The following is a 25,037-nucleotide window of genomic DNA, read 5'->3' as shown; positions in this document are numbered from 1 at the left end:
CTCAATTCTCTAATTCCTACTTCACTTTTCGTGTTGTTTTAATTATTCAGTAGCACGTGACTGTGAATTATGTAATCTATTTTGTTCATTTTGTTGTGCTATTTCTGCTTCTGTTTCATATCATCTTTTCTCAAAATTTTGGCTCTATTTGTGCAACGACAAATAGAGCCAAATTTAATACACAACAGCAATGAAACAGCCTAATATCAATTATCATCAAGAAATATATTATACTTTGGAATTCGCCCGACTGGCTAAATGGTATTTATACATATTCTACACGGGTTTGATCTACGAGACGACGAAAGTGTATGATGTCAATATACTGATGGTAATGAAATATATTTAAATAATAATTATAATGACAGTGACATCTAAAACTTAATTTACGAGTTTGATATAATTAAATAAGAAAGAAAAGTGTGGCAAAACTAGGATTTATGGATTATCAAAAACATAATTTACGTGTTTTAGCTTTTTTTTTACTCATGCAAGTATTTAATACTAATTTGAGATATATTTAAAAAAAATTAAAATACGACTGCGGCGATGTGACATAATATGACGTGGAAACTATCGCGAACACGTTTGAGCCATACAACACTGTAAAAACAGCAGCACTATCTATCGGATTTCATTCAAACCGTTCTCTAAACACTTCCAGCACTAATAAGAAGAAACTGTAAAAAAATTAGCGAAATCGGTCTAGTAGTTTATGAGTCTATAAGGCACATACATACGAACATTGCCTTTTATTTATATAGATTGTTCCATAGCACAATATAAAATAGAATTTCTACACAGATAAAATATTACTTACTATTTAAATAGAAAGTTGCTGAGATATTGTCAATTTCCTTAATATCCAAATAAGTTTATTTTATACGTATTTTGATTAAATTGGCAGCGTAAAGAAGAACTAAAGACACTGACGTTTTTCGTCCCATAACACGCTCTGTGTTGCATTTCTGTATGAACGCAAAATATATGTATTACTTGTCATTACCTTTGCAACAATCAACTGCTTATATTTATAACAATAAAGCTCTCCAATCTACAATAAAGTCGATCGGTCACGAAACAGCATCACGGAAGTGAATAATTTACATTTTTAATGCAATTTTATACCTCAAATTGCATATATATACATAGGCGACGTGTGTTTCGCGACACGCGACGAGCAAATAAATATCGCAGGGAATAAAAAAGCGATAAAAACATTTTTATTTCCCTTTTATCGACTGTGGCGGCGATATTTTTTGATTTATTTATTTATTGCGTGTTATTGCATAACACAGACATCAATGGCGATATATTTACATTTGCGAAAAATATATTGAGTACCCAGCGAGAAAAAAAATTCGCGATAATTAACAATTTATTCGGAATATGTATTTTTCATGCTTTACTTGTGGATTTCGCGGAAGCAAAACAGAAATAAAATATAAATAGAGAAAGAGAAAGTATCTCGTGGAGTTATCGGTCATTGCCATCCCGTTGTCAAGGACGCGGCGGAAAAGCGTTCGCAGGGGTCTTCAACCCCGACTCGAAACACCTCCCCCAACCCTCGTCATAACCACCCCACATCAGCTCGAAAATACACCACATCCGGACTAAAGTTTCCGAATTAATTTGCATGTTCGGATTGTGCAAAAGTAGACGTTGGTTTACTACGTGCGTGGGCGTGAGGGGACAATCAGACGGTGCTGAAATGTATCCTAGTAGCAAAAGAGAAGCGTCTGACACGACTCTAAAATAAATATGGAGAAGCAGCTCATTACCAAACTTTTAAGCCAAAGATCGCAAGATTTGATAAATTCCTTAATTTTTATATAACCAACAACTCTATATACACAATTCTTCAATATGTGTATAACACCTTAAAACAAAAACACGGTATTTGGATCATTTATTTTTAATAATCCACTTTTTTTTGGTTTTAGTTTTTCTTATATACCATAGTGACGTATTGAATTAATATTTTAAGTCGTGATGGTTCTAATTTAATTTATAAAATTATATAAATTTGCAAATTCAACTGTATTTTTATAATCTATAACAACAATACAAAGTTTTATAATGGAGATTAACTATGTATTTTATGTATTTTCATATTTATTATCCCTTGTTTTATTTTAGACAAAACTGTAAAAACCTCCATTGCTACAGAAACATGATTTTATTGCAATGATAAAAATTTATTTGTGAAATATAACTATTTCTTAAATTAAAAAAATAATATACATAGCTAACAATATTTGTATAAAGGGATGGTAGCAAATTTTAACCCAGATTTTGGTTAAGTAAATTTACTTACTGTCTAATTATTATTAGAGATTTATAAAATATTTTTAACTCCTAAAGTAATTTTCGATTAAAACATGCGTGGATCTACCATAGAAAAATGCAGTGTTTACTTACTGGTTTTTGAGCAATACTCTTAAAAGAGCATATAAAACTTACAATGTCTTTATATATTCAAATACACAGAAATTGACCAAATAAAATCGGTCGATGAACGCTTAGAATTTTTCAGGACAATATTAATTTATTTGCCTGAAAAATATTAATTTTATCAGTTATGCTTTTAGCGAAGAGTACATGAGTAGAAAGTGAATAAGTTTTGTGTACTTGGTAAAGGCAATAATAATAATGTTTACGGTAAAAATTTTACTTAAGCTCGGCAGTTTTATATTTGTTTAGTGAGACATATAAATCACATATTGATGATTTTAAGGTTCAATATTTAATCTCCTTTTAATTGCTTGCAATGAAATTTAAGCCATGTTTTTTTGAATGCCATACAAAATACACTTATTACTTACGCGATTAAAGAAAACATTTTTTTCATAATACTCGCGGTGAAGTACAAACAAATGAGTTAATTAATGGTTTAATCACACACGCACCACCTACATCTGGAACTTTTTCCACTGCCCATGCAGTGTGTTCCGAGTTTATTTTTGGAATGCACGCGCGCTTAATTTATAATCTCAAGAAACGATTCGATCTTTTTATTACAAATTTCGTTCTATGCTTCGTTTTACTGGAACGTATCTATCGCATAAATCGAGGGATAAGTGTATATAGTTTTCTTTTTATATTAATTGGAAACTGAAGATGATCATGTATAATATTATTACACGTTGACACGATAAAACCTTTTAGTTGGCATAAAATGTTACGGTCGACCAAATGTTTTTTTTTTAATTGCAAAGTTAAATGGAGTAATTCTGTGTGTTAGTATTGTATATAATGAGCTTCTGGAATTTAATACATTACGTATAGATAAATTGATTCACCCTTCAAAACCGTAGTTCTAATAGAGGGGTTGTTTTGTACTGGGAAAACGCACAACTATAACAAAATAATTTAATTAGGATTATATCAAATACTAAATAAATTTCTAGCTTTCTTATTTTTAATATTATAATATTAAATATATTTTTTTTAAATATAAAAAAAAATATTTGTAGAAAATATACATATATATTTTAATATGTTTGTTAAATCAATAGTTATTTTTAAAAATAAACAAATAATAATGAAATTGCGTAATTTATTATTGAATCTAAATTCAGAAATTATCTTTCTCGTCATAACTGAACTCTTGATTACGCAACGAGTAATTGGCGTATCACAAAGATGTATAAGTTTAAAAATAAGAAATCCAGCGATGCTTGTGAATTTTCTAATGCATAATGAAAATCACGATTTAACATCTGACTCGCATAACGACGTCGTTCATTAAAAATGCAATCTAGCTAAAAAAAAAAGACGCGCACGCACAAGCAGTACAAAATAAAACGAATCATAACGGTAACCGTAATGTCTTTTTCTCCTAGCGTGAAGAACTTTTTAACCAGATACGCATCGAACGCAACTAAAACACAATGGACCAAACAAAAACAAAAACAACAAAATCCACGCAGCGACTTTCAAATCTCGATTTCCATCGTAGCAGTACTTTTTGTTATTTTCCCACGGAAAACAAACAAAAACGCGACTGAAAAAGTTCGTCATGAGACGCGCGCGTGTTGCGCCATCGCTTGGAGAGGATGGAAAAAAATGCTCAAAGTCAATGTCAAAGTCGTTGACAGTGAAACCGTACACGTGTGCGAAAACGGGGATGATGAGGGTTGAGACAATTTATTTTTATTATTTTGTAATTACACGCGTGCGCAATAATCTGAGCCACGGGACAAATACCACTAATATTTATAACACATTCTGGTTGTCTATTTATTTACTTTATTTAATATTTTTAGGACACTAGGATTTTAAAAAGTTTTATCTTTATCATCAAAATTTGGAAAAAAAGCAATCTCAATTTTTCATTAAATTAAATAGTTAATGATGTTGAATTCATAATCTCTATGCGTAAATAAATTGCAACTCGTTGAAAATAACCTACAGATCACAAACTCTGAGCATGTCAGATGACAATTAATTCGCGGACGCCGAGAAAGCAGTATTGAATTTTTTCCAAAAGCTTTATAAAAAAGCAGTCAACAACATACTTATGTGAATTAGTTATCTTTTGTCAGCCAAAAATAAGACACAATTTATCTAATGGTGTGTTCACAATTGGGGTTTATTTACTTAACTAACTATAACATTGATATAAATTCTAAGCTTAAATTTGATAAGTATAAAAATTAAAATAATAGTGGGCAATAAGAAAACTCATGGAACGTCTGAAGGAAAAATACAGCGATTAATATGTTTCATAGCGCATCAAGAAAAAACATGAGTGGAAGATTTTATTTTGAAAGCACCCAGCAGTGCTAATAATACTTGTGGATGGATGGAAAATAAGCTAATGATTCACCCAAATAGCGCAATTGAAAAATATTAAAATGCAGGTTGCATATATAAAAATCACATTTAGGTCGCTGAAAAGGGTATAGTATGACTAATGAAGCAGGTCCTCAGCGAGTCGTAATGCCAATACAACAAGCATATTTCTGCATTTTGATTTGTAACGTTCACGTTTTACAAAGACTTTTACAAAAAAATCAGCATCAATCCGCTACATAAGATCTATTTTAATATGAAATTTATAAATTGCTTTAATTGAAAATATAAAGGTTTTTTTAATTGCTTTACAATTGTATTATTTTCATGTCCTGTTTTTTTTGGTTTATTGTAATAAAATTTATTTTAGACTATAATTTGATTCAAATGATTCAAATAATTAGTGCGTAATCATATGATACAGCCATATGTTGAGTTTTTATTATTTAATCATATTGAATTAGAGAAAAGTAGTGATAAAATTAATTTAAGGTTGTTCTTTCAAGCTAATCAAATCGTCTTGGATACATACATTAAAGGCTCAATGTACGTACGGATGTCACAAGTCGATAGTTATCCATTAGGTTTAAAGAGGTAACCATGTTACATACTTAATGAACACAACGCGCCTTAGGCTTATAATAATAACAGGAAAACTTAAATTCGACCTGACCATTGTTATACAGGGTAAAAATTCGACTAAATTTGCCCTCGGCGATAAAGTGGTCTACATCACGCAGCGAAAGGAAACGGTCGCGAATCAGATTTCGCGGCCACAATTCTACCCTCGCGACCCCCGAGCATACAAATGAGCTTTTGTGCTTTTCTCTCCACCCACGTGCTTTTCCTCCTTCCTTTTACAGTTTCACGTGCGGCGTACATAGATTTCCTTTTGGAGACGTGGACTGGAATGCGAATTGACTGCAGTCATCTGGGCAACGATAGCAACAATGCTTCCAGGAAAATATATATATATATATATATATATATATGTACCGAATTTTATATTTTTATGATCACAATTTCGATTCACCTTCCTACATTTTTCTGGCAAATAATAGTCCTCACTTATGGTAAAATAAGATTTTTTCTTTCTAATGCGTTCAAGAAAGACAACATTTATCTAAAAGCCACTTATAAGATAGACAGAAGCTCTGATCTTAGATTGTGCATACAGGGTAGGCTTTAAGTCACGAAGGACCGTATAAAGGTGTCATTCCCTTTCGCTCGTTCGCGTGTTAAGTGACGAGAGTGATTGAGAAGAAGAATGCGTGCGGAACGCATGTAACGCACGCTCCTATCTCTCACTCACCCTCGTCACGTCAACACACGAGCAAGCGAAAGGGAACATATCTCACCGTGCGCGCCTAGTACGTATACTAGATTTAATTGATGCACGAATGTAAAACACAAAAATATCAACAACGTCAAAATATTGCAGTTTCTTTATGACTTTAGGATCACCTTATATGTATGCACCTTAACGAAACTTTTTGAACTAAATACTTTTTAAATGCAAGCTCTTTCTTACGTTTCTCAATATCCTTTCGACCTATAAGACATTTACATAACTTTGTAGGTGACATGGTATTATTTAGGCTTAAAAAGCAAGTGTAATATGTATAAAAATGTATTTCTTTATATATATTACACTTGCTTTGGTGTTATTTTTTAATTTGTCTAATGGTTAAATTAGTTTAAAACAATATTATGTTGAATATTTTATTATTTTACATATATTTTTATTCGTTTTGGCTACCCCAGCTATAGATAGACAGTTGTGCATTCCAAGAGACAACATCTATTAACTTCCGCGAGTTTCGTCTTTGATCTATTAATATAAAGAAATATATATTTTACTATTGGATTATTAGTGACATTAGCATATCATGAGCTTAAGTATATATCTAAATTTGCTTATCAATTTATTTATTATATAGTAGAATATTCAAGAATAGCAATATCCAGTCCATAAAACATACACAGATAGAATGGAAATGCTATGAAAAGAATTTAAAAAAATATATTTTATGTAATAATTCAGTCAAAATTGAATTATGGGTTACGTGAGAAAACATTTGCTTTGATAATCGATGCTGTTCCATCGAAATGGCAATTTACTTATTTTTTATTCAGTCCATAATCATACATATTAAATAATATTAGATATTAGTAATCTACTCATATCTGAACCAGTAGTCATATTCTCGTGACACATTTTTAGATTTTAACTCGAATCTACTTATCAATAATGTATTAATAAATAGCATATCCATATTGATAAATCAATAGTTTTCACTCACACACAGACTTTATAACCGACGCATTACGATATCCAATCTACAATATAACAACAGATAACGTAAAAAACTACATCTGCTGTCAAAAACACGGGTCCAAAGTGTAGATTAAAATCTAAACTATAAGCAAAACTAGTAGTTCGGAATAAAATATATTTTCGGATTCGCTTTTCACACACAGGGGTAAAATGTACGATATAGGTGTACATTAATATATTTTTTTGATAGCGTGGCCCTGCTATAACAACACTAAACTTATCTGATCGATAACAATAAGCGGTGGCGTAAACAATGCGTAAAAATCGCCGATAATGGAAAATATACAAAAATGGTGCATTTTCTCACACGCCTTAATTGTTCCATAAGCGCGAAAACCCAGGGAAAGTTTTTACTTAAGGTCGCCGAGTTCAGAATTCCTCTATCGTGGGATACCAATCTAAAATTCGGTAACACAATGGAATAAAACGCAGAATCATCTAGTTAGCCGGTATTTTTTTGGCCGTTTCATTTCGTGAAAATGCAATTAAGAAGTGCAAGAAGCGGCGAACGAATCTAGCAATAATTAGTCACGCGGGTAGAGTGCATTGGCTTTTTGTAATAGCCACACTAGAATATATGACCGTACATAAAGAATTAGCAAATATAAGTATATGATAATTAAAATATTAAAGCGCATGAGAAAATGTCCAATTTGTAAACATGGCCGCATATTTATGGTGTACATATATCTACGCCCAATCAAAAAAAATCGTAATCTATTTTTTTATTATTTGCACTAGAATATGTGCACTGTGTGTTAAAACATACTGTATATTACTCGACTGGTTTAACTAGATTTAACTTTAGACGTTATCAAATAAATCAAACTATTCGATTCAAAGGTAACAAATATAAAATATGGTTCAATCAGATTATCAATCAAATGTTTTTAAAAGCAATATAACTTTAAAATTATTACACTTAATAACATGTTTAATATTACAGACACATAAATATTTGTATATATGCATATCCACATTTATTCAGTAAAAGTTAGAGATAGATTTATTTACTTAAATGAGATAAATTGAAATACATATTTTCTACTAATTTTTTATTATTCAAGATGTTTATAAAACTACTATTAAGCTACTTCTAAATGTTTATATGACATTTAGAAGTAGCTTTATATGACTACAACAAACAATACCAACTTAGTATTTTACAGAGCAAGATGAGCGACGATTGAATAACTTGAGAAGAAAATCTCTATGAGGATATATAAGACAACATAATAAAAAAGACCATAGAGCAATCAGCACAAACGTAAATGAAAAAAATTAGGATACATACATGCTTGTGTTTTAGACTATCTTAGGATCCCGGAATTCCACACAATTTTCAATAATTAGTACGAGAAATAGCAGAATCGAGATGCTTTGCATTATATATAGATTTAAAATGCCACTTTCAGGATCATCGGATGCTCAAATGTGATAATAAATACTTTGATGGACGTATAAAGTAAATTTAGTCAAAATAACAACGTCTTAAATATGAAAAATTACTTATTTATATCAATATAAAAGTAAAAAATAATAAACAGAAAAATGAGACTCCGTTAATGGGAATAAATAACCTTTTAGTGGATGCCAAACCTTAATTTGAAATTCAAAACAGCGACAGCAATTTAAGGTCAACAATTTTCGCAATTCAACAAAAAATCATACTAGCCTGAAATTATATAACTTTCCTTTTGCCCAAGCTTTACGACATTAGGCCATTTGAAGAAAGAAAAACTTTATAAATTCACATGCACGAGAAATATAGTCTTTGACGTAAGATTCGCATGCTTTGTATGTACTTGAAAGCCGCTGTATATCAGGGCGTACATGTAGCAAAATTTGACGTTTCAACAGGCAGTCGGTCCCGAACGATTTGACGAAACACTCAGAACACACTGAACTCTAAACGAAATTTAATAAGCACAAGTATATACTTTTTTAATTAAAACAACCAGTCGCACAAAAAGCTAACAATGTATCTGCTAAGGAACTGAATACATATTTGTTTTAAGTTTCAGTTGATCCAATATCACTAAATAAAAAATAACGTGTAACTTGAGTGGGATGGTTCGCTATTTAATATTTTCACCACACAAAAAGATTTAAGAGTAGTTCTGTTAGTAAAAGGATTACTGTTTTTTTTTTCTGATAAGGAAACGCGTGTAGTTTCTCAACGGTATATATTTGAGTATTAAAATTAGATCAAATTTCTTGGGTACTAAAATTAGATCAAAGATTGAATGATAACACACTCGATGGTTTAATATTAATTCGAGCATATTATTTATAATCAAAATATTTTTCATTTAAATATATTATTGTACGTTGAAACATGTGTTACTTCTCATCTTTCAATTACTGAATTAACATCCCTGCTTGCCAGTTAAAAAAATCATTACACAAAGTCTTTCTGTCTCGGAAGAAAAAAATACCGAAGTTGTTAGTTTAGAGTCGCATAAAGTGGGATACTGCACCTCTGATTGAGATGTATTTGTGATGCTGAAAATCCACAAGGAAACGAAGTGGCGATGCTATTTTTATTAGTATCATGTGGTTCTATATATTTATTTTTAGATTGGATATAAAGGACATGATTTTACCGATCGAATTAGGTCATATATTGGTCATGATTTATTATCGTCGATATATATATATATAACAGAAAATATATCTTTGAAACGCCTGGTTCATAAAAATTATCGACAGCCCTGAACTGTCTTGCACAAACGCCCGGAAACCATCACCGAATTCTTTTCTCGTCTCTGTCGAGCAATCACAGTCGCGATGCTTATCGCAGTGCTATAGTGCGCTCGCGTGTCGCACCTCACAGATTGAGAATCCGTGGCGGCCGCATAGAAAAGCGCGATTGCATCAAAGTGCCGAGCCGGAATAAAAGAAACGTGCAGCGGCGTTCGAGTTGCGAAACGGTTCACCGTTTTAATGGGAGCGCGATCGGACCGAGCAGACAAAGGGAAAAGGGCCGAGCTGCTGCAGCCAGCTAGAGCTAGAGGTCTCATTCGCTGTTGTGCAAGAAATGGCGCTCGTGAAATCCGACGGAACGCTTTAATTGCATCGCGTTGCATCACTTGATAAATGGAGGAGCGGATAGAGAAGAGATGGGCTTAGGAAGTTGTGCGCGAAAGAGAGACGAAGAACTGCGTACCGGACCGTTCTCACGGTGCGTGCGCACAAAAAAAGTCACAGTTCGACAAACGCGCAAAGAACGGATCTAATCTGCGGCAGAGAGATGAGATAGAGGCGCGTTTCGAGAGCGCGGAAACTAGAAAAGCAAGGGCCGCATTCGGCGGTGCATTTGAGAAAATTAGATATACGATGTGTACATTCTGAGATGAAAGATAAAAATTTAGCAAAAATGGAAACGATTTTTTACTTGGTTGGTTATACTGCCTTTTTCACATTACTCGAAATGGTTTACTAGTCCTCAGTCGTAGCAATTTTGTGCTTGCGTTGCGTTTATTCCAATCTTACTAAGTGCGAGGTTCATTCAGTGAATTGTTTCTCTTGTTGAAAAGTTAATACTGCTGCTTTAAACTGCTTTAAAATTCACCCCTAGTTTCTTCCAAATAATTTCATGAATCTAAAGTAGAAATGAGTGACGCTTATAGTAAGAAAGAAGTGAAAGTCACTTACTTATGCACCCAATTTAAAAGGCGTTTGGCATTATCAAGCAGTGCCCAGAACTTTTCTTTATGAGACCTTTCTGACGATAGAACCAAGAAACTCGTTTGAAGGCTGTTTACAATAAATAAAAGAATGCTCTAAAGATATACGACAATCTAAAAATAAAATGTGTTAAAAGGATTTTATTGACTTTCAATATTCGTATTCAGAAAATATGTTAAGTTGATGATATTGTTTTTTATCGCTCTAGAATGAGTCGAAGATGCAATATAGATATTAGGAACCGAATATATTGTGTTAAATTGGTTTTAAAAAATACTTCAATAATACGGATGCAGATTATTCGTGCTTATAATAAAAAAAAATAATTAATTTTATTATTTATTAAATTAAAGTATTGCGAAAATGCATCCAGAACTAATAAAATTAAAGTCTTATGATTAAAAAGCAAAAAAATTCTGATAATTTACAAAGGAGAAAAAAATACTGGATGGATAGATTGAAAATTGGTTTGAAACCAAATAGGTTCTCGAAGTTAGAGAAGTGTTGCTACTAGGGTTCTCAATTATTCGGAGTTCTCAACTTTTCGAATATTGAATATAAAATGGAATAAGTATTCGAATATTCGTTTTTTTCACCGTTTTTTTTTCGATTGTAATAAGAATTTCCTGCAAAATAGTATAAAATTAAAAAAAAATTTTTGGTTAACTTTCAGAATTTTATAAAATATGCATAACATAATGCACAGTGAGGGTGGTAAAATGAACATGCTTAATTTATTATTCTACATAATTTTTTATCAAAGTCGTCACTTAAGCTTTTTTCAGGGTGGTGCAAAACTAAGCCAGTTTGTTAATTTATATATAAAGTTACAAACCCACCTCATGTCAAAAATCGTTTTTTACTGCTGAGGTTCTATGTATTGTCCAGCTACATTTAAAACAAATGTGTCATTATACGTTTTTGTTTTGTAAAATTGAATATGTTTTAATTGAACTTTATATCTATGACTTACATTTTTTAAAGATAATTTTTGTATAATATGTATCTTAGTTCACATAAATAATGAGACGCAGTGAATTTGATTTTTACCCAAATACGAAGTGTCTCATCTCGAATTTTAACAAATTACACAAACGTTAAAGGCAAAATTTAGGGTGGATAAATGCACCTCACAAATAAATGAATATGAAAATTAATCATGTACTCACACAGTAACGAAATTTGAGAAAATTTGATGCAGATGTTCCAAAATTTAAAATGATAAAAAATAAAACATAATTATCGTAGATTTTACAGAAAGTGCACTTTCGCTATTATACGAAGTTATATTGAATCTCGGCAAAATAACCGTTTCAATTCTTCATATTCTCTACATTTTCAGCACTGTTGCTCAAGTATTCAAATTTCATTCATGATAGTATAAACAAATATTCTATCAATTATTCGAATATTCATATAGTTAAAAATGAAGTGTATGATTTTATTGAGAATCCAGTTGCCACAGAAAGCATTATTGCTAATAGATAATGCTAAACGAACGACTGCCTTATAGTTGAAATTTTTTACCACCTAATGTTACATGTTTCAAGATATTGTTACAGAAAGCAGTTTTGTTAATAAATAACATTGCCCTTTATTCAATGGAAAGCATATTAAAAATATGACGGTCGTATGGTTGCACACTTTATATCGCCAAATATTACAGATCATAGATCAAGGTGTTATATCATCAATGAAACGGTCTTTTTAAACCTCTTTCTAAAAAAGGTGATTTGAAAAAACTGACGATTCTAGATGCTATACATAAAATAGCACAATCATGTACAAAAGTAAAGCCAGTGACACTTGTTTGATAATGGAAAAAGAAAGAAGTATCAGGAAGACATCGAGGAGTGGTTTGATCTCGATTCAAATGGTCCAGATTTTCAATACATTAATGATGCGAATATCATTTTTATTGTCACTCAAACAGAAGAGGAAGTGAGTGATAATGAAAATACACGTGAAGAAGATACTAACATTTACATTCATCACAAGAAGCACTGACTTCTGTTGAAACTTTACTAGACTACATCAAACAAATAAACCGATACAATCGGATCGGATATTCGAAAATTATTGTGAGATTTTTAAAAGCAAACGAGAATCACAATTTTTCTTATTGAATAATATATTTTTAATCTGTATTGTAAATATATTATATACATACATATGTATATGTATTTTAAAATTGATAATTCAGGTTATTTGTATTTTTATTTATACGTGCCCTTTCTCGTCAGCATTGTCCCGAATAATTGAGAATATACTGTATATCATTTTATTAGTAATTTAATAGATTTTTAGTAATTCTATAAAACTTTAAAAAATTTAAAAAAAAATGTACTACTATAGTGTAACGTATAAGATCAATATTACAAAATATCATCATATTTTATTTGACACTTCTGTGCATAGCAGAATGAATCGATAACATGGATGAAATATTTATAGATATGAGTTCATTAAGAATAAAAAGTAACACAATTGTCGAAAAAATATTTTTTAAATGAAACCGTTAAAATTGTTTTCTTATTCAAACGAAAAAGTCCAAAATAATCGTGTTTTTAAAAATAGCCACACAACGTTAGCCATAAAGCCTTATTTACGCCAAGATTTAACCAGCCCTTAAAACGTATCAATGTTAATTAGAGAGCCGTTTCTACTGAAAAACCATTCGATCGACGAACGCTTTGCTCCATTTTAATTTTATTCCAGTGTAAACTTCCTACCGCGACCGAGTTTTCACGTAATTAAATTGGCAAGTTAATTTCGCTAACTAGAAGCTGTGAGTCTACCTCAGATTTTGTATTTGTCTTTAAAGTGTACGCCGTCTTTTTACTTTTTTCGCCATTAACCGTATGCACAAAACGGGATTATGACATTCGACTACCGGCGAACAAACGAGGTTGTCGAACTTTTCATCTCTCACGCATCGTACGGAAAGAGAAGAGAGCACAATGTTTGTCGTGAATACTACGCGTGAGAAGTCAAGAGTTTCCTGCGCAGAGGTCGGAAGAAGGAAGCGGGCTTAATCTCTTTCGCCAAACTTTTGTTTTAACCGAACGAGGAAAGCGGTGGAAAGCTTATTAAAGAAAAGCGACTTGAAATTAATTAACTTTGCAAAATTCCAGTCATATCCTTAACGTAGTTTCAAACGCACTTCCGTCGCTTTTTACCCGTTTGTCCCCTGAGCGACATTTTACAGATGCATCTCTTTGAAGTTTGAGTAAAAACATTTTAAAATACGGGTTATTATCGGCTCGTCAAAAAGCAATTTTAATCAGGAAATGTATTGAAGAGTAACTCACGAACATCCCTTGATATTGCTTGTCATATACAATAATTTTTTGTATTTATGTACTGCTATAAAACATATATGTATCCATTACTATACCACTAAGATAAAGCAAAAATTAACAAATACTTTTTACTCAAACAAAATAGATGAAATTATGTGAAGAATTTTAAACTTCGTTGGCTAATCTTTAAGGAACAGAGCTACTTTAGATGTTAGTTGGTCTTCAAGCATAAATTGTAAGATGTTATTTTTCACATAGAGTGGCACGGAGTGGATTCAATATAATAATCAAATCGATGCTTTTAAAGATCATTTACTAATGCAAAAGCTAGGACCAGAATCATGAAAAAATCTTTACTAAATGAGATATGTGACAGACCGAGAAAAAGTGATTAGAAATCTAGTGCTAAAGAAAGATACTCGAATGTATTAGAAATATTTCCATAATGAATGTAGTTTTTGGACTAATGTTATTAAAGCGAAAATATTGAAGGTCACTAAAATCGTCAAAGAAATAAGAAGAAAAATGTTTCAATTAAAATTAACAAATCATATTAACCGATTAACCTACCACTTAAGAGGTTTAAAAGTATCCTTCGACATTCAACAAAAGCAATAATATTAACACATCGAGTGGATATGCGCGTCTTTACTTTATTTACACGCCAATTACACGCCTCAGCCGATTATGTAAACGGCAAGCAGTTCATCTGGCTATGTTTACACGTTTACATTTGCATTAATCGCGCGTGGAAATCCACCTTTACGCTATTATACACACATACTCAAAACACATTTAAACGGGTTGTTTATTTTAGGCAGTGTGCGCAAATATACAATAACATGCGGATTAGATAAGTTTGACATTGCGTTTTTTTTCTTACAATTTGTTTACATTTTTCGTTAACGAATTAAATGAGACAAAGTTATCGATGTCCGATTTCAGTCAGAGCTGAGACTGAGTGTTTTTTCGTCGCCTTTGCCAAAATTCTGATAGATGGGTTAGCTGAAGTTATCGTTAAATTTAGATCAAAAAGATCGTCACGCGTCGGGTTTATTAATATGCACAGTTTCCAATCGAAATGATTAAAAAAATATGGTACTTTATAATGAAGCGTTTATATTATAATATGCATGCAATTTGTGTTTCTTTGAACGGTTTTGTAACATTTGATGGACATATTAAATTTAATAGTTTTGTAACTGATTATCTTACAAATAATTATATGCTATGTTGAGCCACGCATAAAGCTCTACAGGTATATAATTTTAATGTTGTAAAAATAAAATTGGTAGTAGTTTGTAATTGAACGTTTGTATGTCAGTAGTAATACTAACAATAAGAAAGTGTATAGCTGGAAAAACGCCTTTTACAAGTAATTGACAATGACATTTAAAAATATCCCGAAATTAGATATATTTGTATTTTCTGTAAATACAATATATTTATACTTGATAAATAAAGAACAAATTAATTACATAAAAGTAAAAAAAAATATATAAATATGCATCATAGTACTTTTATTTAACTTTTTAAATAAACGTTCATTATTATCTAAAAAAATAATGCAAACATTTAAAGTTTTTTTTAGTGAAAATATAATGATAAGTGAGGTTTTAAGAATATTAAAAGACAACTTAACAAAAGTATATTATGTAATAATCGACTTTAAATTTTTGTAAGTGTTAATTAGGCAAACTAACATTAACTTGAATCAAGTTATTCCATAAGTTTTATTATATACATCTAAAAATGTATACTTTTTGTAAATTAGCAATAATTATAGAATTCTTTCAGTGTTTGTTAACAGTGGTCTTATATGTTATGCTTTTTATGAACTAAGTTTTCTAGGGTTATATAATCTATTTCTTCGCAAACGGGAGAAGAAAGCTCAACAATTAGGTTATAAAGCCTGACACAAACTGTAGCTTTTAGAAATAGATATAACTCGAAGGTTATAGTAGGCCCGGAAACACCGAGATTGGGCGTAAATCAGTTGGTCCGATGAATCTTAAAAACTCTTTTTATTTTATTTTAAAATTTCTAAAGCAATATTTTTTTCAAATAATCATAATTGTTTTAATCTATTTTATTATTTTTTTTGGAAGCCTTGGTGTAGTACATGTGCGTCAACGAATCAGAGAAAAATATATACCTGATTACGTAGTACCTAAAGTCAAATATTATGGCGGAAGCGTTATGATCTGGCAGCAGCAAGGTTAGAAAACCTGTACACTTGCGAGGGTAGTATGAATAGTGACATTTATATTTAAATGTTAAAATTCACTTTAATGGATTACTACAGGAAAATATTTCCAAGCTACCGTCAATTTCAGCAGCAAGACTCCATGGTATATAAAAAGCAGGGTCGGTTTGCGTCAAAGAGTTTGACGCTTTTAGAATGACATGCACAGACACCAGACCTAAATCCTATAAAGAATTTATAAGCAAAAATAAAAGAAAAGGTTGCCTAACATAATTGTAAATCCAAAATTGCAGCTGGAATAGAGAAAATTGTCTTTGTCTACCTGCAAGATATGACAAAAAAAGTTGCAACTGTAATTAAAGATAATGGTGAATCTACTAAATATTATAAATAAGCTTACAATTAACCCCTTTAACAACTTTTTATTTTCACTATTTTTTAGGATATAATACATTTATTGGAGTACCTCATTATTACGGCAAAGCCTGTATATGTATATAGAATCGAAAATATGGTAAATGTTGAGTTTACCCTTAATATTCTTAGTATTACCAGTATAAATCTCTATATAAACATATAGAGATTTATACTGGTATCTTAATATTATGAAATTCGTCCTTATATGACATATAGAATATTTTAAGCAAATGATTTTATTTTATATTTGATAATGATTATTTAAGTTGACACATTTAGCTTTAGTGACGCATCTAGCTTTCACATTTGTAAAGTCATGACACAACTGCAACAGAGCTTTTTGGCGTTTATATAATTGGTGTTGATTAAATGAGTAATTTTAAAGTAGTCAGCTAGACTTGACTCGACTATATTATGAATCACAAATATTTATTAAAGTTAAACTATTACTTTTCACTAATATAAAATGGAAGTGTTTCTAAGACATTTTTATAGACTTAGACGATAAAAGTGAATTATTATTTAGATAAAAATAGCAAATAAAATAACTTTGTGTTCTCCTGGGTAATACTGTAAATTCATAATACCGAACCATTTCCCAAATTCGCTTTGAGACGAATTATAATATCAAATCATTAGTATAAATTTATATTTTAAGTAGAATTCTAGCTTATTAGAAAATTTTCAAGCATCACATTTATCAATACTTAACAGTAAATGATCTACCGAATCACAACAAACAAACATTAATTTAAATACTGTAAAGTTAAAATACCAGTAATCGTTTTAATGTATTTTTTTATCGGCAATATGTTTATTTACGTTGTATATTTAGGTTTAAAACATATTATATGTTTTCATTGCATTTTAAACAAATGGAATAATACAAAATATAAATGTTAAATAAAAAATAATTTTGAGCGAAAAGTTACTCATAAAAGGCATATTAACTTATTAATGATTTTATATTTGTACAAATCTACTCGATTAATGATCCAATGTTGGATATTACAGTGACCCTATTTACAAGAAAATACATTTTAGGCACGTCCTAATGGCATAAATCAAGAGATCGACGCACATACCTCTCGAGTGTCCATAAAACTCGCTATGCCCTCGTTAACGAATCGCAGCACGCGAGAATCGCGCAAAACCGCAAAGATTCGAATACCCCAAAGGAAAACCGAGTGGGCTGCTCGGTTAACTTATGCGATAAACCGAAAAATCTAACATTTTGCCCACTTAATCCGGACGAGCACGCGGCCGTTAACAACGGTTAACAGGTTTGACTGGTGTATGTTATTCCGAAACGAAATGGATGGACGGAGAAGCCGAAATGGTGAAAAAAAATTGTATGCGCGTCCCACATACGGCCTATGCGTGTGCGGATAGGTGTATTATTACATAGATGTAGCATTCGGCCGCGTGCAAAATGCAAATGTAAATAATTTCCTTTTGCCATTTGGCGAACTGGAGATACTACCGTTAAGTTTCCTGCGAGTGGCGAGCCGAAATGCGGTTTTACCGGTGTGGGCGAGCAAATTTTTAATAATTTGACACTACACATATATGCTTTTCGAATTCATAAGCAATCTGATGTCGAAGATTAGAAATAGAAATTCATAAATAACATAAACAGCATTTTTCAAATTTTAACTACACAATAACTATCCAAATCAATGCATAGATTAAAAGTTACACTGGGAAGAAATGGGTTTCGTTCATGACCGTGCGTTAATATTACTTGTATTATTCAAATTAATTGTCGTATTTTCGTTTTACTTATAATTTAACTAATACATATAAATTATTTTTTATTATCAATGAGTGCAAACATAAAAATTAAATTTCATCATAATAAAAAAATATGATTCAATAAGTTCAAGTTACATCATATACATATGTCTTTCAAAAAGATATTTAAATACGATCAAAACTACAAAGATTTTCATACATTTTCCTAATCTCTCGGATGAATATAGTGATGAATAATTTAAAAAAATTAAGTCGTTGATAGTGACATCTATCGTAATAATAGTTTTGAATTAATAAAATAAAAGTCACTGATTTATAGATCTTAGTTTAAGTCTAGTGTCTCAAAAATTACTCAATAGTTGTTGATTATATTTACCCCTATGTAATGCATTAGGCTAACGCTTGTCATGTTGCAACAGATTATTTACAATAAATAAATATATTTTTATACGCTAATAACGAACCACTTATTGATTCTCTTCTGTAGCAATAATATCTGACATTCAAGTGACTTTATCCATTATTTTTTATATAATAATCTGAAAAGATGACATAAGAAAGATATAGTTATAATTTAAAACAAATTATTCAAACTAAATACAAATTTCAAAAATTCGCTTACAACCAAATATTTTTAATACCTTAAATATACGACTCAATTAAAAATATTCATCACGATATATATATGTGCATTATGAAAATCTAGGTAAACCCAATCTGTAATGATCGATCGAAATGATAATTATATAATAATCACTAATTCCTAAAGAAATTAAAAAAACACTAAGGTCTATATAGGATTTAAACCCAAGTCCTTAAAATTAATAGTCAGTGACTTATACCACTCATACAATTAATGATTAATTATAACAAATTTTTACATAGAACTAATTTAAATAAAATAATATTTAATCAAATCTACATTTTCTTATGTATACAAATGGTTCGTTTATTTATATAAACGTCTTCAAACAATTTATTATTTTTGCTGTGGGCGATAATATAATATAAGCTATGCAATTACAAGTAGGCCAGGCGCGCTTAGAAAAAAATTGCCCGTCGGGCTACTTATAAACGCGCCACCTGCCATTTTACCGCAAAAAATAGCTTCAGCTGTTTTAATCCGGATAACAATTGTATAGTTGTATAATTATGTACACTAGCTGTATTTTTTATATTAAAAAAAAAACAATAATTAAAAAAGTATAGTGTTCATTAAATTATTGAATAAGTAGATATTTAAAATATTCTCTAAGAATAGATTTTACACAAAATTTTAACACAAAATTTAATTTATAATATTTTTCTGATATTCCAAAAAAATATATAATGGATTTTTTTAATGTTTCATATAGGATTTTAATTCACACACTTAAAATTAATATATACAGTACCGTAACTAGGCAGGTGCAATAGTTACACAGACACAGAGCCTAAAATGGAGTTGACCAAAATTTGTCAAATATATATTTGAATGACAGCACGTAGTTTGATAATTTATTGAGTTTACTATATTAGTAGCTTGCTATTGCAGCAAGATACTAAGCTGTATCAATAGCGTGTAATCAAATACAATATATAGTGGTTTATTTATTGTATTTACCACATTGTAACGTATTGGGCTAACGTCTATCATGTTGTAAGATTTACAATAAATAAATTTTATATATATAAAACTATGCAAAAAACAGGTTTTTAACTAAATTGACTGTTGCGGATTAAATACGAAATTATTATTGAAAGATTTAATAGCATAATAGTTAATAAAATTAGTAAATAGTAAATTAAAATAGACAAAAAAAGGAACGTGACACCTGAAAAATAATTTAAAATACAGTTTTTTTGCCACTATTGTTTTAAATAGATTCATAACGCCAACGCAACTGAGAACAATCTGTGACGATTTTTGCTTTCTCTATGGCTCGTCTTTGGAATTTATAAGCGTTGCTGATTTACAATAAACAGCTGCAGATATCGTAAAAATTGAATACGAGTTCAAATCAATAATTTAAAACGTCGATATTAAATATTCTAGTATTTTTTAATCATATCAATATTGCTCTTTGAATACTTTTCACTGCTTTCGCTGAGAAATGTTTAGGATCTAAAATGAAATTAAGATAAATTATTAAACAAAAACAATTATCCAATACATAGTTTATGTTTGTTCAAATGATTATTTCTATTCATACGAGTAAACAATCTCGTATTTATTTTAAAAGTTATCTTACTGTAAAACAGAATAATAACACTCAAATACAAAGAGTCACTCGAAATTGATCATCGTCAAGGTAAAAGTACCAGGAAATTAGGTACAATTTTCTTATTATTTTCGTAAAAAAATTTTAGTGCGTATAAAAATAGAATCGGATCCGCTTTGATGGGTTTTCCGCTTTTGGCAACGAATCGTTGCACGTTGCAACACTACGGCACGACTCTCCCGCGTCCCGTTACGCGACCGGGATAAGGTAGATAGGCATTGGTAGATAATTTCAAAGAGGTATCTTGGTTGGTCGCCGCTGACGCATAACAATTGTTTTGTTCCGCAAGCACCCGAGCGAGACAAACGCACGGTGCATACAAAAAATCCGAAAAACTAACGCGCGCCAGCGAAAAACAAAAGCGCCGTTTACGAAATTGGCACGCGCATGCGCACACGGCGCATGCAGCGGCTTCACGCTTTGTAAGCACTCATACACACACACATACTGAGCGCGTACAAACGTGTATAAAAATCCATTTATGACAATGGCCAAAAACGTGATCGAAATTAGAATGCAAAACGGCGCAGAAGTAGAAGTGCGTGAAAATGCGCGAGCGACTCTAACGTTTATCACTAGCATTGTGTGTAATTGAATAAGCCGATTTCAATGACATCGTAAAAATATATGATCAATTTTACTGTAGAAACCGTAAGAATTATATTCGAATTGTTTCCGCATTGTTACCTGGGACCAATATATAATCTCTTAACAGTAGGTTATTTCATATCAAGTGGCCGATTTTTACTCTTTTGGTCGTACGGAGTAAACATATATACATATATACAGTTAAACCTCAGATTGTGAATAACTGATACTGCTCGTATTACAATGTCTTGTAATACGAACAGTATCAGAGTTCATTAAGATCAAGCCCATGGATCAGTCATTTCAAACTTCAAAAAGCTTTACACCAAATCACTATTTCAGCGATGCTTCGAAGTGTCTGAAATTTTTATTTTTGGAGAATCTTTTCTACATCATGTGCTGCCTCAAGATCAATGATAAAGCATAGGATGCGGTTACCAAGAAACCCCTTAATTCTGCTTGAAAAAACTGTGCTAACTGTCAATAGAATTATGCCTTTGAGGATGAACAAAATACTAAATGAGAAAGATATTTGATAAAGGAACATGGTTAGGAGCTTACTATCGGATAACTAATGGATCTGCATCTCGAAGAGGCTACAGAGAAGACCTCGTCTGAGGAAGAGGAGAAACCAATTTTTCAATATTTTAGTTATATTTAATTACTATTTATTTTTAGGCTAAGATGCTTTATCAGGCTGATAACAGATTTAAGAATTATATTTTTGTATGAGATCAAAATAAAATAAATGAGTTCAAAATAAACAATTTGATGAAGGTACTATTAGTCAGAGAACTTTAAGACATTGATTTAAGAAATTTCTTACTAACGATTTTATACTTTAAAATGAGCCCCTAAATACCTTCATCTGCTGTTAAATAAAAGTATCAAGTGATACTATTAAAGTTAATCTCAAACGTGTATTCGAACAGTAGAAGCAGATATATTCTAAAACCTTAATATAATAACATTTGTATTCCAAACAAGAGGTTTAAAAATGGGCGAATGGGTACCGCACGAACTGACCAAAAGGCAAAATCTGCAACGATTAGTTCTCATAAACAATAGATTTATAACTTAAAAATTAAAGAGAATCATTACGTGCGATGAAGAGCATATGCCGCAATTTTTTTATAGCGAAAATCATGTCAAATCAAGACAATGATTTTTATTTATTAAAAGTGTTTATTTGTCAAAACAACACTTAAAAGCGATATAGCACAAATTTACATATAATATTTATAAAGTAGTGTTAATAATTTTAAGATTTTATTTTAAAATCAAATTTAATCTAATTGTAACATTTAAAATAGGAGTTTAATTATTTTATTTGTATTAAATGTCATATGCTTATAAATAGTTTATAAAATGCAACGAAAAACTACTAAACCTAATAAAACAATACACGTAAAAGAATGTATTGATTTTCTATAAAAAATATTCTGTTGATGACACACTGTTACAATAATAAAACTATTATTTCATAAATAATCTATAGATAAACTAAATACACATTATCGATTTGATCGTCTACAATTCAGATAATGTGTACTTACATGCAATCATAAAAATTTGTTATTAATTTCAAGTTTATATTTTTAATATTGATAACACGATTAAATTAAATAAAGCAATTTAGATACATTGAGTTAAAATTTCTTAAAACTAAAATATAATAAGTTGTGTTAAATGCTGTTTTTTCTAAATGCACTAGTTGCATTTATTTATTTTATTAGTAATCAGTTCAATAACTACAATTTATAAGAAGCATATGTGCTAACATACTAACTTAATACATCAACTAACTAAATAAGCCATTTAATTTTACGAGTTGTTTAATTTAATAAACGATCAAAAGTAATTAAGTTATAATCGTAAACAATTAAGAAGAGATTAAAAGCTTTTTTTTACTACTTCTAAATATCGACTTGACTTTAAACGTTATATGTAAAAACTTCAACCACATGAGCTATGTAGACATTTTTAACGATATCTAGGTAACCGGTATCGTGCGGCTAGGCGTAGCTATCTTATTTGCGATCGAGTAAATTAAATTGTTAAAATATCGATGCTATAATATATTACATACAAAACGCAAGCGATAATATAAAAAATCATGTAAAATCGCAAAGTTACTGAGACGTTGCGAAACCAAAAATGATATGTTTACGATTATTATTTTTATTGTTTCGTTCTGTTGCTGTTGATGTTATATTATAATAGCCACAGTTTAACTTTGAACTTGACATTATCAAGTGACGCTCAATAATACACAGTTTTTTATACATACAATACCGTAAAGTAGGTTATTTTGTACAACTATATACGAAAGGTAACAACGTTAAAAAAAATATATTATACATGCTGATATTTTGCAAACCGTAAAAATATAATCTATTGACAATCTTCAATATATTATTATAAAAATATACCTTAAAAATATATATTATATATTATGTCTAGAAATAATATATTATGTAAATAAATTATAAATATATCATTGTATAGTTGTAGGTAACATTGAATGCAAATTAAAAAGTGAAATCAAACTCAAGACAATTAAAAACAACAAAGTATAGGCCAACGTTTGATCACGTGGTCAACAATTATTTTATGGAGTTTTCATGGTTGCTATATCGATATTTTTCTATTCTGGTTATATGAGTATAACATACGAATTTAATACGTTATCGTTAAATGAAACTAAAATTAAAAATTTGTTTCAAAATGGTACTTAGTAGTTAAATATATGTATTTATAATATTAATCTATAAAAAAACACACTGCATAAGTGTTTTTATCTGTTCCAAAAGTAAGTATGACATAACTGATATTGATTCTAAACGTCGCATAATTCGTGAATCGCTACGCTACAAAACAATAAATACATTAAAAGAAAGCTTTTTAATATAAATATACACCATAAATAAAAATGATATCGGTTTAATAACATACCACAAAAAAATGTTAAAGTGATATCATATAAAATGTTACTCGTTTTAGGTTCCTTACAATTATTGAAACAAAAATATTACAATTATCCATTCTGTAGTATTTTATACAATGTATATATATTTTTTGGCGTTTCGCAATATATTAGCATTTGAAACATATTTTTTTTTGATTGCCACTTAATTTTTTTTTAATTTTGAATCACATAACTTCTCCATAATAAAAAAATTATAAGTTAACCCTTACGCAATTTTCGGCAAACTCCTTCCTAGGAGAAACTCTCTCGTTGCACTTTTCTAAAATGGTTCACTGACACTTAAATTATTTACGTCATGCGTTAACGCATTGAGTCAATACATCGTCTTCATGATTGCTAAAAAAATCACATTTATATTATTAATTAAATACAAAAAAATTCACAACCAACGCGAATCGAATGTAGTGATAAATCACACTCCCACGGCTCGAAGCAAACTATCATATGTGATTCACGTGCATTTTACGTCATACAAAAAAAATGGCGAAAAACACATTAGGTGCATCAACAGCAATTCGCATACAAATCGACTGTTTAAACAGCGAATTCTGCTGAATGGACGCGTATTGTTATGTGTGTGTGTGTATGTTCTTCATAATATAATATTACTATATAACTAGTGCCATTCGAAACGTGCCGACATTAAAATGACTAAACCTTCAGTCAAACCGCCGAAAGGAAGCGTAGCGTTATT

At 30.4% G+C, this 25,037-nt stretch overlaps 1 protein-coding gene across 9 annotated transcripts in view; it reads right to left on the bottom strand.

The window, feature by feature from the left end:
* Positions 1-25,037, bottom strand: part of chinmo (Chronologically inappropriate morphogenesis) — a 267,710-nt gene that overhangs the window by 57,929 nt on the left and 184,744 nt on the right. For 4 of the 9 annotated variants that reach the window (XM_088203669.1, XM_088203667.1, XM_088203672.1 and 1 more), the window contains exon 2: positions 24,553-24,679. The exons of the other annotated variants lie outside the window; for them this stretch is intronic. The gene's annotated coding sequence lies outside the window, so the exon portion shown is untranslated. The remainder of the gene's footprint in view (positions 1-24,552; positions 24,680-25,037) is intronic. 9 annotated transcript variants of the gene reach the window in all.

This window comes from Plectrocnemia conspersa, unplaced genomic scaffold (genome assembly GCF_051122295.1).
Source record: "Plectrocnemia conspersa isolate PC_06_02 unplaced genomic scaffold, ASM5112229v1 ptg000014l, whole genome shotgun sequence".
Classification (NCBI taxonomy): domain Eukaryota; kingdom Metazoa; phylum Arthropoda; class Insecta; order Trichoptera; family Polycentropodidae; genus Plectrocnemia; species Plectrocnemia conspersa.
This window is presented reverse-complemented; position numbering and strand designations above follow the sequence as displayed.